The sequence below is a fragment of the Lissotriton helveticus genome, chromosome 5_1 (genome assembly GCF_964261635.1).
Source record: "Lissotriton helveticus chromosome 5_1, aLisHel1.1, whole genome shotgun sequence".
Taxonomy (NCBI): domain Eukaryota; kingdom Metazoa; phylum Chordata; class Amphibia; order Caudata; family Salamandridae; genus Lissotriton; species Lissotriton helveticus.
The window spans coordinates 559,911,390-559,932,704 of record NC_136065.1 but is presented as its reverse complement, the minus strand read 5'-3'; the positions used below and the strand labels follow the sequence as shown (position 1 = coordinate 559,932,704).

Sequence of the window (21,315 nt, the reverse complement as noted above, 5' to 3'; positions counted from 1 at the left end):
TTTTATTTATATTTTTAATGTTCCTTTTTAATTAAATATTGGTTGTATTGTTGAACATTATGCCCCTGCTATAGTATTATCCCTGGTTGCTGCCCCACATTTGACTATTGACCTCAAGCGGTTCGACCCTCTATATGTTGATACTTTTTTGCTTAAGCTAATATGTTATCTTATGAATTTTGATCTTTGGAAAATGTTATTTAATATGTGCTTTTATGGCTATAATAGCCGAAATAAAGCTGTTTGATTGATTGATTGATAATTTCCTCGAGTTTTGTGGGTTACCTACATTTTCTCAATCAGGTGAAGATACATTGGATTTACTGATTTCTCTAGAAGAGGTTGAATCAGCCATTAAATTCCTTAAATACTTTAAATCTTCTGGTCCTGACGGTATCCCTGTTGAATCTTATAAGGAAGTTTGGTCCTCACATTCAACCTCATCTCCTCAAACTATTTACTCACTTTAGGATTTTAGGATTTTAGGATCAACGCCTGGGTCCTTCACTGAAGTCTTGATTATAGTTCTCTCAAAAACCAACAATGATCCCACTATTGTTTCAAACTATCGCCCTATATTCTTAATTAATCAGGACTGTAAGCTTTATGCAAAAATTCTTGCAATCATGTTGGCCTCTGTGCTTGACACTCTTAGTCATATTGATCAATCTGGTTTCATGAAATATAGACACTCGGTGAACAATACTCCATGTGACGCTCGCAGAGAGGCACAGAACCAAGGAGACTCTGAAGGCAGCGGGGCACACGACAGGGGAGAACCACACTTCCCCGGACACACCAGGGCCGAGCGCCGCACTACCACCACGCCCCGACCAGGTGCTCATTACCTCTCGCTTCTCCCGCTCCGTGGGAGACGCTCGCAGAAAGCACAGAACCAAGGAGACTCTGAAGGCAGCGGGGCACACGACAGGGGAGAACCACGCTCCCCAGGACACACCGGGGACGAGAGCCGCACTACCGCCATGCCCCCGACCAGGTGCTCATTACCTCTCGTGTCTCTCACTCTGCGGGAGACGCTCACAGAAAGCACAGAACCAAGGAGACTCTGAAGGCAGCGGGGCACACGACAGGGGAGAACCACACTCCCCAGGACACACCAGGGCCAAGAGCCGCACTACCACCATGCCCCCAATCAGGCGCTCATTACCTCTCGTGTCTCCCACTCCGCGGGAGACCCTCGCAGAAAGCACAGAACCAAGGAGACTCTGAAGGCAGCGGGGCACACGACAGGGGAGAACCACGCTCCCCAGGACACACCGGTGGCAAGAGCCGCACTACCGCAACGTCCCGACCACAACTGGGTTATTTAATTAGCCACTCGTCATAGTTCCGCGGGACGCGCGCGTGCGCGCGCCGGGGGAAGCCTGGGCCAAGGGCGGGCCGTTTTAGCCCGTTCGAGCCCGGCAGAGGACGGGACCGGCCACCCCCATATCATCCGTGGAATCAAGGTCAGTGCTTTATTATATTACAATGCATCGCAGTCTTTAGCGGCAATTTATCTAAAGAAGCTTCAACCCCATTATTTCTGATATGGCTACCAATAATGAGGCCAAGGGAGGGAAGTCCAACACGGGTGGCTCTCTCGTGGGCACTCTGGACCGTTTTATCACCAGGGCTTCATCTGTCCTCTCACGCGAAATCGAACTGACCGAAAAAAGACTGTCACTATACCCAGCCTTTGATAAGCGCTCATCCCTGGGCCCTATATTGCATGCAATCTATCCAAACCGACAACCCGTGACTGGTGCTAGTGAGGTGGGAAGTCCAGATCACCAGGGCAGAGAAAACCTGGAATCCTCACGGGAAAGCATGAATACTGGTCCGGTCAGCACAAGTGCCCTTGACCCTAATGACGAAGAACCTGGCCCTTCGAATACGAGACCAAAAACGAGATCTCCACAGAAATCCAAAATTGAGTCCATGAAGGTGGTAGTAGAGTCGGACACGAAAAGGAAGCGGGTGGTGCTCCTCTAACAAATAAAAAGGCAAAACTTAAAAAACGTAAAAAAGGGAATGACACGAGTGAGGGTGCAAGGGCAAGTCCCCCAAATAACCCAGTAGCAACTCCACAGGCTACCCAGATGGCCACTACTCCTATGGACTTTAGAGATGTCGATCCGGAAGACTTGGGAACTGCATTTTGGGCGAAACTGGAACTTATTTTCACTAGGACTTGTCTCCCCATATATGACAGACTCGCCCAGATTGAAAAGAGACTTTTGCATTTAGAGTCACGTTCTGATCCTGCCCAGGTGCGGGTAGACCCACAAGTCATTGGGGGGGATGACCTTCATGATGGGGACCATCAACTTGGAAACAGTGAAGCCAACCCCAGCAATTTGCCCAGTAGTGATAACACTTCAACTGCACTGCCGTTGGTGGCAAATCAATGTCTGCCCATTAATCCCGTTCCTTTACAACTAAGAGAAAGATCTGAAGATAACAATATTGTAGCACCTAAAAGCAGGGCACTTGGGGGGTTAGCGGGGCACCTGGAAGAGCAACTCCAAATCTGTAGAAATGTTGTTGAGGAGAAGCCTGTAAAACCCCTACCCCGCATTGATCTCCCCCCAGCCTCTCTACCATATGTGGTGGTGCTTGCTGGGGTCCCAGCGTTAGATAAGGGGAAAAGTGAAACGTACCCTGATCTTAAGAATAAATGTATACAGTGGCTAAATTTTAATAGGCCTCTTCCCCCACAGATTTCTGGTGAAATATTGTTCGCAAGGCGGGTTGACTGGGTAGGGGCAAGGCCAAAAACCATTTCAGGAAACTGTATAATTATTAACTTTAGGTACATCTATGCTGTGGATTACATCTGCAGTGGGGCCCCAGTAGGGCCTAAAACACAAATCCTACCCCTACATCTGTCTTATTTTTATCCTGCTCCTCAGTGGGGCTTTGAGCAAATCAGAGGTGGGCAGCTAAGGGGGGCTCGGACCTTACCACCACACAGAGATCTAGGAGTGGCAAATAATTGGAAGGGCGTACAACCAATTACCCCCTTGCTCTCAATGTTTCCCCAGAACAACAGGTTCAGCTCCCTAGACTTAGTGGACTGATGCCTGGAGGATAAATCCCCCCCACGGCCAACGGCTGGTGAACCAGGCCCACTGGTAGTGAGTACTGGGAGCAATGCTGACGCGAACCGCCCCTGTGCTCCTATTATAATCCAACAGGAGGGTGTGGGGGGAAAAGGGCCTATAGGAGCAAATGTCGGGCTGAGTACGGGGAGGGAGTACTCGGACGTAGTCCTTGAAACCCTATTACCAGAGATGCAGGAGGGTGTATTTGGTTCTGTTGCCGAGCCGTTAACCGGCGAAGCGATAGAACGAATGCAGGTGATTGAGAGACAGGTGTGCTCTAGCGGGGCAGCGGTTGGCGATCATGCCCCAATGAAAGTTTCAGGCTCATCTAGCCCTGGGATTAAGGACGGCAATATTAAAGTCCTGTCCTGGAATGTGGCAGGGCTGAGAAACAAACTATCTATTCCTGAGTGGGGCCTTTTTATAGAAAATCATGACGTCTGCCTGATGCAGGAGACATGGGCACTGGAGGAGACTGCGTGGGCTGGCTTTGCCACCTTTGATATCCCAGCCACAACCAGAGGTAGGGGGAGACCCTCGGGTGGCCTGTCGATCTGGGTGGGTGCGCACTTAGGTGCCAAGGCAGCCCATATCCCTACCAACTCACCCGATGTCCAATGTGTTCTTCTGACCCTCCCCGATTCTACTCAGATTGCCCTGCTTAATATTTACTCCAGGCCTTCGCAGGGCCTGCAGGAATCTGCTACCATCGTTACATTGGGGCAGTTTATCTTTTCTCTTGACCCTGCGATTGCCCTACTAGTTGGGGGAGATTTTAACTGCTAGTTCGAACCCCTTGCCAGCTTAGGTTTGGGCGAACTGGAGGATGAGGACCGGCACTGGCGCATCCCCGAGCCACGGATAGCCCCTATCAGAACCTGGACCCCCCTGGTTCTCCAGATTAAATCATTTTCCCTTACAGCGTCTTTGCGGGCTTGTAATGGGAGGGTGGATCCAGACAGACCGGACCTATCTACCTTCAATAGATTAGGGCAAAACTCCAACATCGACGACATAATGATTGAAGCCAGACATTGGGACAGGGTTTTGGAGTTCAAGGTCCACTCGTGGAGTGATAGCGACCATAACGCTCTGGTTCTGACATTGAAACCCGGGAGTTTCGGTCTGTCTAGCCCGGCCCCTGAGCCTAATTCTGTTCAACTGCCTTTTCTGCTATCAAATAATTGGCGGCGAATTAAGTGGTCAAAATTCCAGGACTCGCCGACCAAACTGGCAGGAATATATCAGCTGACAGAAATGGGGGAGGCGGGAGAAAAGGCCCTTGACCAAGAGGCTCAGATTAGGATCGTAGAAATTCGCAGGCAGCTGATTACAAAACTATCAGACGTGTTCTACCCGGTAGAGAGACAAAATATCGAAATTAAAATATCGATATACAATAATATCGATGTTTTAATTTCGATGGTACAGAATATCGATGTGCAACAATATCGATAGACAGAATATCGATATTAAGGTATGTATGTTACTAATATCGAAATTTTGTTTAGTGTTATGTATTTTATTATGTTGTTTATATGTTTGTTAAACATGTTTTTAATGTATGTTTAGAAATTAGTAATTTGTTTACATTTTGCATTTTAGTATCAGAGCGGGTTGTGGGTTTATAGGGGAATAGGGTGGGAAGTAATTTAATTATAATTAATTAATTAATTTAAAAAATTTTTTTTTCGATTAATAAAAAATTAATAATTAATAATTAATTGGCGATCAATTATTATTAATTAGTCAATTAAATTTATTAGAGTTAATGTAGTAATATTTATTATGTTTTGTTATTGGTAATTATTAATTATTTGGTAATTAATTATTATTAAGTGATTAAATGACAATTACATTTTTTATGTGATTTATTAATGTGTAATGGGTTGTGTGTTGATAGCGGAATAGGGTGTGACATAATTTAAATAAATTAGTTAAAGAGATTGTATTTATTTATTTGTATTTATTGTTAATTAATTGTTAATTAATTAATTGGTATTTAGTGTTTTTAAATTATTTCATGATAGTAATTATAAATAATCTATTAATAGATATTGTTTATTCTTGTAAATATCTTGTTAATTAATTGTTAATTAATTATTAATTGGTAATTAATATGTGTTAATTAGTTAATTTATAATTACATCAATGTAATAATATTAATTGTTATTAATTGATTCATTTATATTTATATTAATTGTGTTAGTGTGTTGTGTGTTAAAGGTCGAGTAGTGTGGGAAGTAATTTTTACCAGAGAAGGGGTGAGTGGGGTGCACTCTAGATAAATCCTATTCTTAAAATTCTAAACTCGATTAGATAAAGGGTGCTCACTGCTAAATTGTGTTGGCTAACACAATATATGAACAAACAAGAAAAGTAGATCAAGATCTACAAGAAGTGAGCACTGTTCCTAGTGGAAACATTCAATTTTCCAAAAAATAACTAAACAATTGACAGTTTTTTGTTAAACATTTAGGTTTTTAGTTTTCATGATAGAAAATATATACATTCAACTGATAAAGCGTGAATACATCAATCCTATTCACCTATTTAACACCTAATTTGTGTTCATAAACAATGCTCTGCTAAATTATATTATTTCAAACGGAATCCCTGTTTTTATACACAATTGCAATCAGTTGTGGTAACAAACAAAATGCAAGGCATTGCTATGTACGTTCATGTTACAAAGACAAGTAATAATTTTGTAGCTGCGTTGCCCAATGCATTTCGGGACCCTCAGGTACCCTTCTTCAGGGGCTGAATCCTAAAATATAAAAAAAAACTATTCAGAATGTTGTTGTTAGAACGTCTTACACATGATAATAAAAAAATCAGACAGTCAAAAGGGGATACATTAGTATGAAATGCTCTGCTACATGACCTAAGACAACCAACGATTCTAACCTTTTAACATCATAACATCATTCCTAACGGAATAGCCTACAAATGCTAATGTCCTCTACCTAAAGGATGGTACTGCACCATAGTGACCCCAGGATACTCATTTGGTGAACCTCTATATTCATACCTTAATGGGATGGTAAGTGTTGCTAATACTTGGATGCCTCAAGAGCACGATACTAGACTAAAGATAAATTCTGCGTATATAGAGGATAAACTTACTTGCTGATAGGCTGTGCATTGGAAACAGTACAAATAAAGTCACGAACGAATGGCAGTCAGTGCTAGAAGATAAGAACAAATGAGAATAAGCCTAATAAAAAAGGGGGCTTTGAAAGAACTGTTAATTACACGAATACATAAGAGAGAGTGATACCTCAGAAGTGGCTGATTCGAACAATCCACTAAGTAGCTATGTGCTGAGATACAAACAATAAGTCCAGTGATGATTCTTTCGATGTTATGTTCGCATACTGCATAAATGAAAAGAAAAAATCTGTCCTTACTAAGTGCAAACATCTTTAGTACATACCGCGACAATAACGGGGGAAAATCTGCCCATACCTAGCGATTGGTATAATAATCCTGTAGTCCAGCTAATGCTTCATTTAATTGACGATATGGAGGAAAATCATCTTACTGACGTGAACTTGAGCTATAAATGATACAAACCACGAGTGTCTGTAAAATGCTCTATGTGCTAAAAAATCATCGTTACTTCGGTGTGAGAAAGACATAAACCCACACGTACCTGCTTATGCAGACTGACTGGACCGGAGTGAATGATTTGGGGGTCAAATAGTCAATGTTTCTAGCGTCCAATAAGCAAGTTAAATAATAAGAGTAAAATATAGCCGTCGATGGAATGAACTCCGGAAAAATCTACAACGTGGAATAACACACCAATGTCACTACCATTATATCGTAAAAAGCGAGAAGTTACTTTAGTAGTCTAAGGCCCACATGCATCATTGTGACATTTTGCACTTCCTAATTTGCGAAAAATAAGGAATCGCAAATTAAGAAGTGCAAAATGCTATGCATCATTATTTTCGGTATTCATTTGTGATTCGGTAAAAATCGCAATTTTTACCGAATCCCAAATGAATACCGAATTCTTAAGTTAATTTTCGCAATTCCCATTGATTCCTATGGGCCAAAAGGCCCATAGGAGTCAATGGGAATTGCGAGTGGCACTTAGAAAATTTCATGGGTGCAGGGGGGGGTCCAAAGGACCCCCCCATGCACCCCTGAAATGTATTTTTCGCATCATGTTTCGCACACACATGTCCTAAGGACATGTGTGTGTGAAACATGAATGTTGAAAAAAAAACATTTTAAGCATTTTAAACACTTTTTCCAAATTTACCGAGTGGTTCAACCACTCGGTAAATTTGGAACCCTAATTGCGAATTTCCACTTGTCAAAGTAATGATGCATTGCTTTTAAGAAGTCGCACATCTGCGACTTCTTAAAAGCACCCGCAATTTTAGAACTCGCAAAAATATTACGAATTCTAAAATTGCTTCATGCATCCCAAAAAGCACTTTTGCATTCGCAAACGGCCGATTTTAAGGAATCGCACCGTTTGCGACTACAAAAATGCTTGATGCATGTGGGCCTATGTGCCTAATTGTGTAAGCCTCGTACCTGCTATCGAAGCAGCTGCAATCTCCGACACTGACTGACGGTGTAGTGGTAGATTACCGTGGAAGGATACCATACTGCAATATAAAGAGTTCTAGGCAGGTTCGTGTGCCAAAGGAATGGTGGGATGTGTAGTACACTGATAAACTCAAACCACATGGCTGTATATGCACCGGCTTGGATGTGGAAGCTCTAGTGGACATAGATGCCTCGGATACGACTGAATGTTGATCCTGCCTCTTCCATCAAAATAATAATAGATAGCAACGATAAAAAACGACGAATGGAAAATAACTGGGTTACCGGTTAGATTGTAGAAAAAGCAGCACGAATATTGCATACTAAAGTCTTCAACTGCAAGTAATGAATAAGCTGCGTATTGCCTCTAGGGATCACGATGTCTACTCAGCGGGTGACCGGTGCAGATTATATAAACAAACAAGGGTTATCTACAAAAACATGAAAGAGAAACTGATATTGATACCAGGCTGAGGTTAAATGCAGGATAATTTTTACCCCCATGCTATCCAACGCTTTTCCTACTGTTGCACCCTTTGGAGTGGGAATAGTAATTTTTACCCCTACGCTATCCAACGCTTTCCCTAGTGTTGCACCCTTTGGAGTGGGGATAGTAATTTTTACCCATACGCTATCCAACGCTTTCCCTACTGGTGCACTCTGTGGAGTGGGAATAGTAATTTTTACCCCTACGCTATCCAACGCTTTCCCTACTGTTGCACCCTCTGGAGTGGGAATAGTAATTTTTACCCCTACGCTATCCAACGCATTCCCTACTGTTGCACTCTCTGGAGTGGGAATAGTAATTTTTACCCCTACGCTATCCAACGCTTTCCCTACTGTTGCACCCTCTGGAGTGGGAATAGTAATTTTTACCCCTACGCTATCCAACGCTTTTTCTACTGTTGCAATATGTGGAGTAAGTATATATATTAATTTATATGTAGAGTTTTTAATTTATTTTAAATGTATATGTATTAGTTATTATTTTTTAAATATGTTTTAATGTTTATATTTATAATTGGTTAAATTATATGTATTTTTTGATTATTTTTACATTATTATTAATACATTTAAAAAAACGATATTTTTAACTTCGATATTTTTGTACTACGATATTTTGTTTTCGATATTTTTGTACTTACCTTTATGTAGATAGAACTCCGATATTTTTGATGTTGATATTTTTGTGTCGATATTTTTGTATGTCTATATTTTGTCTGTCGATATTATGTCATAGATTCGTTCTACCCCTGTGGAAGAACGAAGGCTACCTCAGCCCAAACTCACTCCTGGTATGACGCATCCTGCCGGAAAGCGAAAAAAGACCTGCTAGTCGCAATAAAAGACAAGAACAGAGCTAGTATAAAGCAATGTCGATTTATGTATAAGCAGGTTATCAACAGGGAAAAGAAGAACTGGGAGGTGAATAGGTGGGAAGAATTAAGATTAGCACTCCTGATTAAAGACTCAAAATCGTTTTGGGCCATTGTTAGTACGGGGAACCAGGGGGGTGGGCCACCTACCTTGGCGAATATAGCACCCGTAGTTTGGGAAGCCCATTTTGGAGCCTTATATGCTAACCCCGCCATAGAGTCATCCTTGTCCTCTACCCTCGGACCCCCCCATGAGTATAGATTGGAGGGGCCGTTGGTTCCTGTGGCCGGGGATGAGGATGAGGTTTGCCCGCTCTCTACCCCAGTACCCCCCCATGAGCATTGACTGGTGGAGCCCTTGGGTCCTGAGCGGGGCGAGGAGATAGTGGCTCCTCTCTGTGAGCATCGCTCGGGTGGGCACGTAGACATCTCGCTTGTGGAGGTTGAGACCGCAATAACCAAACTTCTACCCAATAAGGCACCCGGCTTGGATAAGCTTCCTGGGGATTTATTTCGAGCTCAACCCAAAATTTGGGCGCCGTATCTGCCTGTTTTATTTAATGCGATACTCAAAGGGAATGACCCGCCAGATACCTGGCTTAGAGCAGAGATTGTCCCTATACACAAAAAAGGCTGTCCGTTAACCCCGTCTAACTACAGGCCTATCAGCTTGATAGATATCATTCAAAAGCTGATGGGCAGGATCATCTTAGATAGAATTCAGGGGTGGATAGAGGAAAATGGGATTCTGTCTATATTCCAAGCTGGATTCAGGACAGGCATCCCCACACTAGTTCAAATTTTTAGGCTGCAGGTACTATTTTGGAAATCGGTGTGTGTGGAGGTTGGCAGCCTCTACCTTATTTTCGTGGACCTACGGGCCGCATTCGATCTAGTACCGAGGGAAAAACTGTGGGATGTATTGCTAGCTATGGGTTTACCCATTTACTTGCTGGATATTTTGATGAGACTCCATATGAACAACTATGCTCAAGTTAGGTGTGGGTGGCACGGGGAACTGTCAGGCTGCTTCCCTGTCAACAAAGGGGTACGCCAGGGATGTGTCCTGGCTCCAACTCTGTTTTGCCTCTAAATATATGGACTAGTTGATCATCTGCAGAGAGTGAAAGATAATGACGCCCCAAGGCTGGTGACTGGGCGGGTGCCCGCCTTGAGGTTTGCAGATGACACTTTGTTGTTATCTAAAACATCAACGGGCATTCAGCGCACTTTGGATGTATTCGCAGATTTCTGCAAATTGCGCGGGCTAGAGATAAACCTGGATAAGACCAAGTTTATGATCTTTAACCCACCCAAGAAAACTCGCCCTAACCCTCTTTTAAATGGGACATATCTGGAAAGAGTGAAGACATTCGAGTACTTGGGAATCAATCTGTCGGAAAACTATGATTGGGGTCCTCAGATATCAAAGGTGGCCCTTAGGCTGTCTCAAGTGGTGGGGGGAATTAGTAAAGTCCATAGAACTTCGGTTTTTAAGCCTGCGGCACCGGTCGTAGAAATTTACAAACTCCAGGCCAGAGCGGCTTCTATGTACGGAGCAGAATTATGGGGTCATAAACGTATAACCAGTATTGCAAGGGTAGAGCATGCTTTTATGGGAAACCTACTGGGTCTACCAGTGAGTACACCACTTATTCCCCTACGCATGGACTTGGGGCTAGAACCTATAGAGGAGGCTGTAGCAGCACGGCCCCTGATGTATTGGAAGAGGCTTTGGTCCGTGCCTGAACTAGTTTGCTATAAAGAAGAATTCACAGAGGTGTGGGCCGCTCTAACAACCAAGAATATCCCGTGGCTCCTACACATCAGGACACTCTGTGGGCAAATCGGCTTACTTGACTTGTGGGAGAACCCTGCAGATAGCTGCCCAAAGTTAAAGAAAGCTGAGCTCTTGCGCTATGTTAGGAACCAGAACCTAATAGCTCTACAGAGATGTATCACTCTGGGGAGATTGACGGTGGAGTTCCTTCTAGTAAAAACCGAACCGAGAATGGAGGAATTCTTGGACCTAATTAACCCCTCCCTTGCAAGGAAGCTTTATATGCAGCTTAGGATCGGCTGCCTCCCGCTTAGGGCATTTACATCTAAATGGGCGAATGCAGAGAACATTGTATGCCCGGCCTGTAACTATAAGCAAGAAGATGTATGCCATGTTCTGTTTTTTTGTCCGAACGTATCAGACAATTAGGAAATGTTGGTTGGTTCCACTCTGTAGGGATCTAGGTTTTACCCAATGTGCCCAAGCTTGTAGGGTTTTAAGATACGATACCCACCCTCCCATCGTATTTGCTGTTTCAAGGTTTCTGTTGGGTATTTGGTGCAGACGGAGAAGTTTTCTATAATATCTGTGCTTATTTATTAATTTTATTAACTGTACTATACAGCTTGATAACAATCAAATTTCATTCAATTTTAGTTTTAAGTTTTAATGTATATGTAATTTATTGTTTTAACTTCCTGTGCTTTCATGTACTTATTTTGTTGTACTTTTATGGTCTTCATTGACCGAAATAAAGTTATCAATGATGATGATGATTGAAGCTAGTCCTTCCTTGCCTCTTTTTTCCTGAGTCCTGCTCAGGATGCTGAAAAAGCTTTTGATTAAATGCATTGGCAGTGTCATTTCACACCTTGTCTGCATTTAATTTTGGCAGTTCATTTATTCACATGATATCAGCACTCTATTTAAGTCCTTCCACCAGACTTTTCATTAATGGTCAAATCTCTAGTAATATTTTCCTTTTAGAGACACCAGACAAGAATGTCCCTTATCACATTACTTTTTCTCCTTGCTATTGCACCTTTACTCACTGCCATCAGAAACTCTTTGGAAATTGAAGACCTTATTATTAATGATGTTGCTGTAAAAGCTTCAAACTATGCGGATGATTAACTACTATACATTAGTAATCCTGACTCTTGCCTTCCTCCTCTATTAAATCTAATTCAAATTTACTCTCAAATTTCAGGTCATACTTCAAATACTAATAAAACAGAATTTTTCCCTCTAAATGTTCATTGTACCCCTGATTTGCTCTCCGACAACGAGATAATATAGCAAAATGAAAAACTTAAATATCTAGGTATCCTATTTTCTCACTCACACCATTAAGCAATGAATTACATTGAATTGTGAATACATTCTTAAACATATCAAAGACAATTTTCATAAGTGGTCCACCTTACATCTATCCTGGCGGGGGAAAACGGAATCCATAAAAATGGTTATTGCTCCAAAAATATTTTACCTCCTTTCTATGATGCCCACTCAACTTCCTATTAAGTTCCATATAAATGTAGATAAACTCTTATCTAAATGTATTTTAAATAACAAACCCACCTGCATAAGTTATAAAAAAAAATTACATTGTAAAGTGTAATGGTTGTTTTGGTTTGCCAGAATTTCTTAATTATCATAAAGTGTTTATTTTAAAGCAAGATTCTATTTGGTTCATACATACAGAGTTTAATAAATCACCTTTGTGTTTCTCATTGAACGAAGATTTATATCAACATTCCCTTTACCTGCATTATTCACTGTCTATTTCTACCCCATTACTTAAAAGGTCCACCATACTTAAATCTACATAAATAATATTACAGACCTTAGACTCTCTTTTTCAATTTCTTATTTCACACTCCTCAAAATTTTTGTTATGGTACAAACCATTGATAAAACATGCTCGAACTGCAACATTTTTCCAATCTTGGATGGAGGCTGGTACTTTTTACTTACAAGATGCATATATTAACAATACCTTTTTTTTTACTTTTGACGAATTACAGCAAAAATGTATTTTACCTTCCTCAGATATTTCCAAATATGAACTTTTGTGTAATTTCATCCTTGATTCATTTTCCAACAATTTCCCTCAAAATGTCACTTCTGATTTACAATTTAGATTCAAACAATAGCTGCCTCCTTATATGCTATATTGTTTCTAAGTTTTGGAAGGAAATGTTGGCATGTTATTACAAAAATCTTTAAGATCTCAGAATCTTCCTTATAATATATTGATTTGTAAATCTGTTTCACTTCCACATACTTGTCTGCTTCAAATAACACAATACTAGACTTTCTATACTCTGCTGCTTTAAAGTGGAAAAATGCTTCATTAATATCAATCCGTTCATGGTGGTCATTGGTAACTTGTATTAGAAGAAGAGCTAATTTGACTTTTTTGGATGTGTTTTATAACACATCTACTTATCACATATTTTGGAAACCGATTGATAAATATATAGCATTATATTTATAAATAAGTGTAAGACTTGGCTTTCTCAGTGGGTTTAACCTCAGACTTTTTGGCCTCCTGTTTTGTACCTTGTTTTTGCTGCTTTAGTGTCCCTGCACATGTTCTCACGGCTGTTTAGCGTTAAAGTGCAAGTGCTCCTACTATAATGTGTGTTACGATTTGTTTTCCATGATTCGCTTATTTGATTTACTACAAACCCCTAGTACAGTGCACTGTGTGTGCCCAGGGCCTGTAAATCAAATGCTGCTAGTGGGCCTGCATCACTGATTGTGCCACTCACACAAGCAGCCTTTCAAAGGGTTCTCAGACATTCCACTGCAGTGTCAGCGCGCGGTTTTTACTGACATGTCGACCTGGCAAGTGTACTCACTTGCCAGTCCCTAACCTTCTCTTTTCTTACATGTAAGACACCCCTCAGGTAGGCCCAAGGTACCTCTGTGGGAAGGGTGTAGTGTATGTGAAAGGTGGGACATTTACTGGTGTGGTGTACATGTCCTGATAGTGAAATACTGTGCATTTCGTTAACACTGTTAAAAGGCTATCTCTCCCATAGGTTATCATGGGGGCTGCTTTGTTTAACACTTTTACAAAAGTACCTGGCCAAAGGGAGTTGATAGAAAAGTGGAGTTTAGGATACCTGAACTCAGGATTTAAAAATACATCTTTTAGTAAAGATGATTTTTTATATTGTGTGTTTGGAACTACCCCTTTTAGAAATTGGTTATTTCCTTGTCTAACCATCCATGTGTCCTTGCCTGTTTTGTGCATTAGCTGTCTGGGCTTTAGACTGACAGGGCTAGGGATGTGCATTCACACCAGACAGACACAGGGTGGGGGGGTGAGGTGTGCCTTGCCTTTCCTGAGTGACTCATAACTAGGATGAATAGACCTGACTGCATTTATAGTAGTGGGAGAAGTTGTCACTTGCACCTGAATGGACAGTGTCTGCTTCTCACAAAGCTGTATCCACCTCCTGTAGTGAACCTGGCCTGATTATGTGTGCCAGGCTGAACTGGTTTATGTATGCCAATAGAACTTTGTTTGTGACAACTTCAAAGGGAAATGTGATATAAATATTGGGGCCCTGACCCCAGAACTTTAGATCTCTTTTGGATCAAGAAACCTGTCAAGTAGAAGAGCTGGAGAAGCTGTGAGACGGGACTACCACTTTGCTGTGTGCTTTGCTGTGTTGGCCTGTAGTGGCTGCTTCTATCTTGAGCAGTGAAAGAACTGGACTGGATTGGACTTTCTGCATCCTATTTGCCTGAGTTTCTCCAAGGGCTTGAGGTAGAGTTTAGCTCCCTGTTCAAAAAGTCTCAGGAACAGCAAAGACTTCAAGTTCATCTGCTACCAGCACAGGGAACTGTGTGTTTTGTACTGTAACAGAAGGAAAAGCAACCCGACGCCATCAACGACGCCACCTGAAGGCACCACAGAGGGCACCGCTGCACTTTGCACTGCAACCCTGGTCTCACTGATGATGGCTTTCGACACCACCACTGAGCCATTGCTTGCACCGTGATCTGTGGGCACCGTGCTCCACACTGCCTCGCTTAACGCCACCAGCCTGGTATCCCCGACACAGCTCATGGAGTACACAGAGCACCGTTCCACATCACGCCACAGCCCTGGTCTCACCAACAACACTGTTCTAAGCTGACATCGACGCCACTGCCTAAACCGTGGTTTGGGGACACCGCTCATAAGTCACATGACATACTGCAGCCTTAGCCTACCGACACTGGCACCATCAACTCCAGTTTGTCAGCCGACAACAGCACTTCAGCAACGATGACGACGCTGCCTGCACTATGACCTACTAGCGCTGCCCCACTTTGCACAGTCCCACTTCGCACTGCCCCACTTCACACCGCAGCCCTGAACTAATAAAGATAAGATGTTGAGCAATACTCTTCATGACATACAAGAAGAACTTAAGGATAAATTGACACAATGGGCGTGGCCAGTAAAAAACAATAGGCAACGGCATCACAGAAAATCTTTAATCCAAAGAGAAGCCTGAAAAATAAAGAAATTGTTTGGTTGAGGTTAACATTTCAGAAGAAGGGACAGGAAGGGATTGTTAAAGATATGGAAAAGGTTTTAGACCATAAAGTTTGTCAAATTTAGCAGGTAGTAAAATAAATCAGTTAGCACACCTTGTGGCTGTACGCCAGGGTGATTTCACTATCCCAGTCTGTGTTTTCAAACTGTGTCTCCTGTTTACATCTAATACATCTCATATCAAATAAGATCCTAATTGTTCACTCAATTTGAACTACATATTTTATCATTGTGATTCTTCCTTGTGCCTAGACTCTGCCGGCAGTGCACACCTGACTTTCAGATACAGACACACTCTACCCTCTTACATGGGTGGACCTATGTATTCGGTTTTACCGCCAGGTAGAACTAATGGTGACACTGGAAACGATAAGACAGCTATATCATGTTCCTGTGATAGTTGTAACGCATCTCTTATCTGGTACATGTAAGACTGTACAAAATCAGGATCTTGTACACAGTCTTTCTGTTGCTCCATTACGTAATGCAACTCCATTTGAGGTTTTGCCACAAATTATGTTCTGTCATGGGACCATGTGGTAGGGATTTCTTAATTTGTACAAATAGCATTCACATCCAAAATATTTAAATTCTTTATCTGAGCGCCACAGCTGGAGTTACCCACAGCACATTCTAGATTACAGAAAGAGATGCAAGGCCACTTCTGTAATATCAGCCTGTAAGTGCCGTGCAAAAATATGTGGAATTCATGCAGGCTTCCACGCTTTCACCACTTGCACGGCTAAACAATTTTTGTAATACAGCCTTTAGTGCTAAAAGAAAACTGTTCTGCATCTCAGGCAAATAACATTAAGATTGGCAACAAGTACATGAAAAAATGAGGTGGGCCTCATTATGAATCACCCATTATTGTTTGTGGCATTTATTGCATATGCTATTTATTCCCAATCCCTGTTATGATTTTTTTTATGAGTTATCAGGTTTTGCACACCGTATCACTGCAGATTCCCCTTGTTTATCACCACTTTTCCGTACTTACATTTCACAAGGAAAACCGGCCAAATGGAAACAGGGAATATTTTTAGGCATGTATTAAATTCTGCACAACTGGTTATTTCAAATCAGTCACAAAAATATGTTTGCAGCTGTTGTGAAAATAATGGACAAAGCAGAATAAAGACCTATAGCATTCAAAAGAGCACTCAAGAAATCAAGAGTACACATGCCAAAAAAGAGCAGCCGTGGATTTTAACACAAACCTAGTGTGGAGTGCTAGTTGTTAGTGTGTGTGTATTGTGTGTACATATGTGTGCGCACTGTTTTGAAATGGGATAAAGTGACTGTCATGATATGCTTTATTTTCCACTTAATAGTTCAGAGTACTTTCTTTTAGGGAAATTTAGGGATTAGGGCATTTTTTACCTAGCTATTTTGTATCTTACTTTAATAAAGGGTTACCAATCTCTGGCTCTAAGTATGCAATGTTCTGTCCATATAAAATATAAGGTTGATTATCATACGTTCAATAAGTTATGTTAACTGGATTTGTTTCACACTCTTTTACCCTAAAAGGATATCCTAGCATGGGGAAATGGAATGCCTGACTGCACGGAGGCAGGTGCTGGTCCCAACAGGAGACTACCTTAATGGATGGATGAAAGAAGATCCTGTTAGAAAGGTACAGTGGCCAGTGAGGTGCCTTGTGAGCGTGACAGAAAAGCTTGAAAAGAGCCCTTTTCTGGACAGGAAGCCATTGGAGGGCCTTAAAAAGGGGAGAGTCTGAAGCCCATGCAGGCAGACTGGGGACCATCAGGGCGACTGTGTTATGGACTTTTGGACTCTTTTGGTCAAATAATCAGAAATGGCAACATATAGAGTTTTTTTTGCAATCTAGATTACTGGTGAAGAGGGCCTGGGACTCAGTTTCCATGATTTGATGTGAATCCCAATGTAGACTTTGTGGATCAGCTTCAGAACGCCGAAGCAGGGCGCGGAGACTGAAATAATTTAGTCATCCATAGACAGGTTGTTTTATAATACAACCAGGTTTCTTGTGGGTTTGATTCTGTTTTTTTAGAGTTTTAGATAGCGTGAACTAGACCTGAGGAATCGGGTATCAGAGCGCTTTACATAAGCACCAGTTTTGTTACAGAGGGACACATTCATTTTTTTGTTAGGCACGGGGAGATTAAGTGATTTGCCCAGAATCACAGGATGTTGAACGTCATTGCCGAGACTCAAAGCCAGTTCCCCAGCTTTGAGGTCCACCGCTCTAGCCGTGAGGCTACATTCTCTCCCCAAGTTTTAGTGCGCCGTGGGGTGTCCCCCGCTCCTAGGACCATCAGGACAAAAAGATGTGCTCTGTCTGAAAAGCAATCTGCTATCATCACTGTGTTTTGCAATAACACCTTCTTTTAAACTAGGTGCTGACATATCTTTTCGTTTTTTACTGAGACACATTCAGAGTTTGATGGAGTTGGAGGCCCCCTTCAGTCTATGGGGCGAAACTGCCCCAAAATCCCACAGTTTCCCCACCACATTTAAAAGTGGGGAACCACAATGTATGCAACGATGGAGTCTCTTCTGGCTCCGCTGTCTCAAACTGCAGCAGGACCACTTGGCAGGACAGCCATAGGACCACTAAGCTGGTATGTCTGAAGACTAACCCTTTTTAACATGGGCAGTGGCGGCTGCCTCTGAACGGGAGTGGAAGGGCGGGGGAGTCAGGATGATTTTTTTTTAAATAAACTTACCTGCTTTGCCGCCGCATCCGCCTCACAGCTCTCCTCCGTCTTCTTGTCTTCTTACCGGCTGTTGCCTGCTGCCTGCACCGGAAGCACCCAGGCTTCCGACTCTGCCAGCCAATCAGAAACGCAGGAGGAGCAACGTCGTGATTGTTCTGAGCGGCCTGTTTGGCCTCTCAGTCAGTGCCTGGGGAGGCTGGGCATGTTCTCCATGGGCCTGTGCAAACCAGCCAATGGAGAACATGCCAACTACGCATGACTATTTCGCTGGCCCGAGAGGGAAGGTCAAAGCAGCATGCACATGTAGGGAGGGAGTGCAAACCACTCCTGCTCCCTCTACGGCGAGCCAGCCACACCCAGAGTCGCAAAGTAAAATAAAATGATAATAACTTCTTGTTACTATCATTTTATTTGTATTTGCCACTGCTCAATGAGCAGTGGGGCGACGCGTCTCTGCCTTAGCGGAGGAACTGCAACTGCGTTCTTTTCAACATACAGTATTCACCGACAGCCACGAGCTGGGAGAAAACCTCCTCATGTCAGGGCCAAAGATATTTCCTATTTCTGAAACAAACTCCTGCATTAGTTATTAATTTCTAAAATAGAAAAAAGTGTTGACTGGTGGCCATGACAAGATGGTCAACAAGTATTTCAGTTTGGACATAAGTGCTCCTACCGGATCACTGGGAAGACGTTTGCCACAACTATTAACACTGACTCTGCAGGGCTCTCTAAATATGGCTGGTGGGTTCCCCAACTGCCTGCAAGTGTCCAAATTGACCAACTTAGTATTGAACTGCTCTAAACTGACTATAGAATTTTTTTCTTGTCTAGAGATGTTTCCATCTATGGATTAGCTGGTTCCAATGAATGCAAGATTACACCATCCAACACTTTCACAAATATGGGAATGCTTAGGATGGGATGACTATTGTGGGAAATATTATTGCATTTAAAAATGTGTGACTTTTTCAGACTCGTATGCTACAATAAAACTCACTTCCTTCGCTGCAGATGACTTGCATCTGTTAATGTTTCCCTTTTGTAAGAACACGTGTGTTACATTATTTTTTGGCTTGGCTGGCCACACTTTTTAAAAGGTATGCTGTGGACTGCATGCAAATGTCAAGTTCATTTTCATGTTAGTGTTTGCGTCATCATAAATGAGAAATGTCTGCATAATTATACAAGCGCTGATGCAAAGTTAACAGTGTGAAATCAACTTGAATATACATACACAGTATTTGTTTACAGGTGATAACATCCAAGAGCCACCCACAATGTTGCATAATCACCTGATAGTTGCACTCGTATAAGAACTAATAAACATACATTACATTATTACAAGATATGTACGCAAACAATGGAAATAAGTATACTACTTTATTTGCTTATTTGTGTAAACTGCAAATAGTATAACACTGCACTGGCGAAATGTAACCAGTTTAGTGCTTCATAACTGAGCATTTTGGGGGGAAAACCTTGTGTAGTCCTCTCACCTAGGACTTGGATCTTCCCAACCAAGGCCCATTTGTCCTGATTAAGGCAAGTGACATTTCCTTGCTGAAAATGGTAACCCGCTTGTTATGTTCGTTATTAATCTCTGACTTAAGCTACTACCATTTAAAGGGTTCATACTGAGCAGGAGAAATAAACAACCCTCTTAACTAAGTCCTGTATATTTAACAATGACCCACAATAGACATTCTGAAATGATACTGTATTTGTTGCTGACATCTGCTTCGGTTTTCAGATCTATTGTGACGCCATGCGCCGGATGACCCTTTCATATTGCTTGCAAGTATCAAAATTAAATTATAAATGAAAGAAAGCCTGTAAAGATGAGAAGCATAACACAGTATGGGGCATATTTACAAGAAAGTGGCAGAGTGTGGCGTTAGCCTCCTTGGATTAAAGCAGTGCTCCGCCACTTCTGAAATGCAGGGCTGCACCGTATTTACAAGAAATTGTGCAGCCTTGCATTTCCCCCTTTACTGGTTCTAATTTAGCTTCCTAGCGCCAACGCAGGCACCCTTGCAGCAAAGTGCAATGGTGCCTGCGTTGAGGGTAATGATTGTTTATGTTCAGGAAGGTGCCCCTACCTGCACATAAACAATCTGAAATGACGTTTTGCAACTTCTATGTGTGCTGCACTAAGCAGCACACATAGAAGTTGCAGAATGTAATTTTTTTAAATTAATGTTTATGTGCAGGAAGGGACACCTTCCTACAAATAAACAATAAATGACATTTTGCTGTTTCTATCTGTGCTGCACAACGCAGCATGCATGAAAAAGCAAAAACTAGGAGAAATTAAACATTTCTCCTCATTGCTCCAGGGTAAGATCAGGTTTTCCCTGGCCTTAATTTTGGCGCTTCCCCATATTAACGCCACCCTTGTAAATATAGGGCAGCGTCGAAATCAATGGGTTTTGCTACAGGACCCCCACCACAACACCTATTTCCCACTCCTTTCATGATAAGTATAGCATGAAAGGATGCCTTCCACACAAGGCGCCGTTAAGCCATGTTATGTCACATCACAACGTCGAGAAAAGTGACATTGTGGTGGCAATAGGGGCTTGTAAATATGCCCCTATATTTTATTTTATTGTTCAAAGCCACAAAACATTAGACCTGTTACTTAATAGAGACCTTATTTTTTTTATTGATATCTTTTAGAAGATAAATTAAATGTACATTGATATGGGTGAATGACTTTCGCAACTCCCAAAGAATAAGAAAGATTGGGTACATGATCCAACAAAACTGATATGGAAGCTGGAACCGATTATGTTAATATAAAGTCTCTTCTCAGCGTTGTATAAACGTTTCCTCTTAATAGAACCTGGTGTATTCCACAGCTGATGTTAAGAGCCATCTGTCCTCTGCTCTCAGCACAGCTTTCAGACGAGAAACAACGAATACACACTTTTGATTTTGATTATTATCTGGTCATGCTGGCATTCGTTCTTATTTTTGACAACAGTGTGATTTCTATAAACTGTTGAATGACTCAGTATTACGTTTAAATATTTTTAAATGGCATTTTGTTAGGTCCTGCACACAAATTTTAGTTTACCTTTTATGGAAGTTTCATAGCGACTTGCTGTTTTTCTTGCCATATGTGTATGTCAGAAATGAAAAGTGCCTACAGTACACTCGCCCCTACTTATTGGGCTTTAGTAAAAATTTAGAGTGGTGTATAATGTAT

General features: G+C 41.8%; 1 long non-coding RNA gene across 2 annotated transcripts in view; it reads right to left on the bottom strand.

Annotated features, from left to right (window-relative positions):
- LOC144753267 (uncharacterized) overlaps nucleotides 1-18,186 on the bottom strand; it is a 297,387-nt gene extending 279,201 nt beyond the window's left edge. For both annotated transcript variants that reach the window (XR_013594275.1, XR_013594277.1), the window contains exon 1: nucleotides 18,111-18,186. This is a non-coding gene — a long non-coding RNA (uncharacterized LOC144753267). The remainder of the gene's footprint in view (nucleotides 1-18,110) is intronic.
- Nucleotides 18,187-21,315: the final 3,129 nt, after the last annotated feature.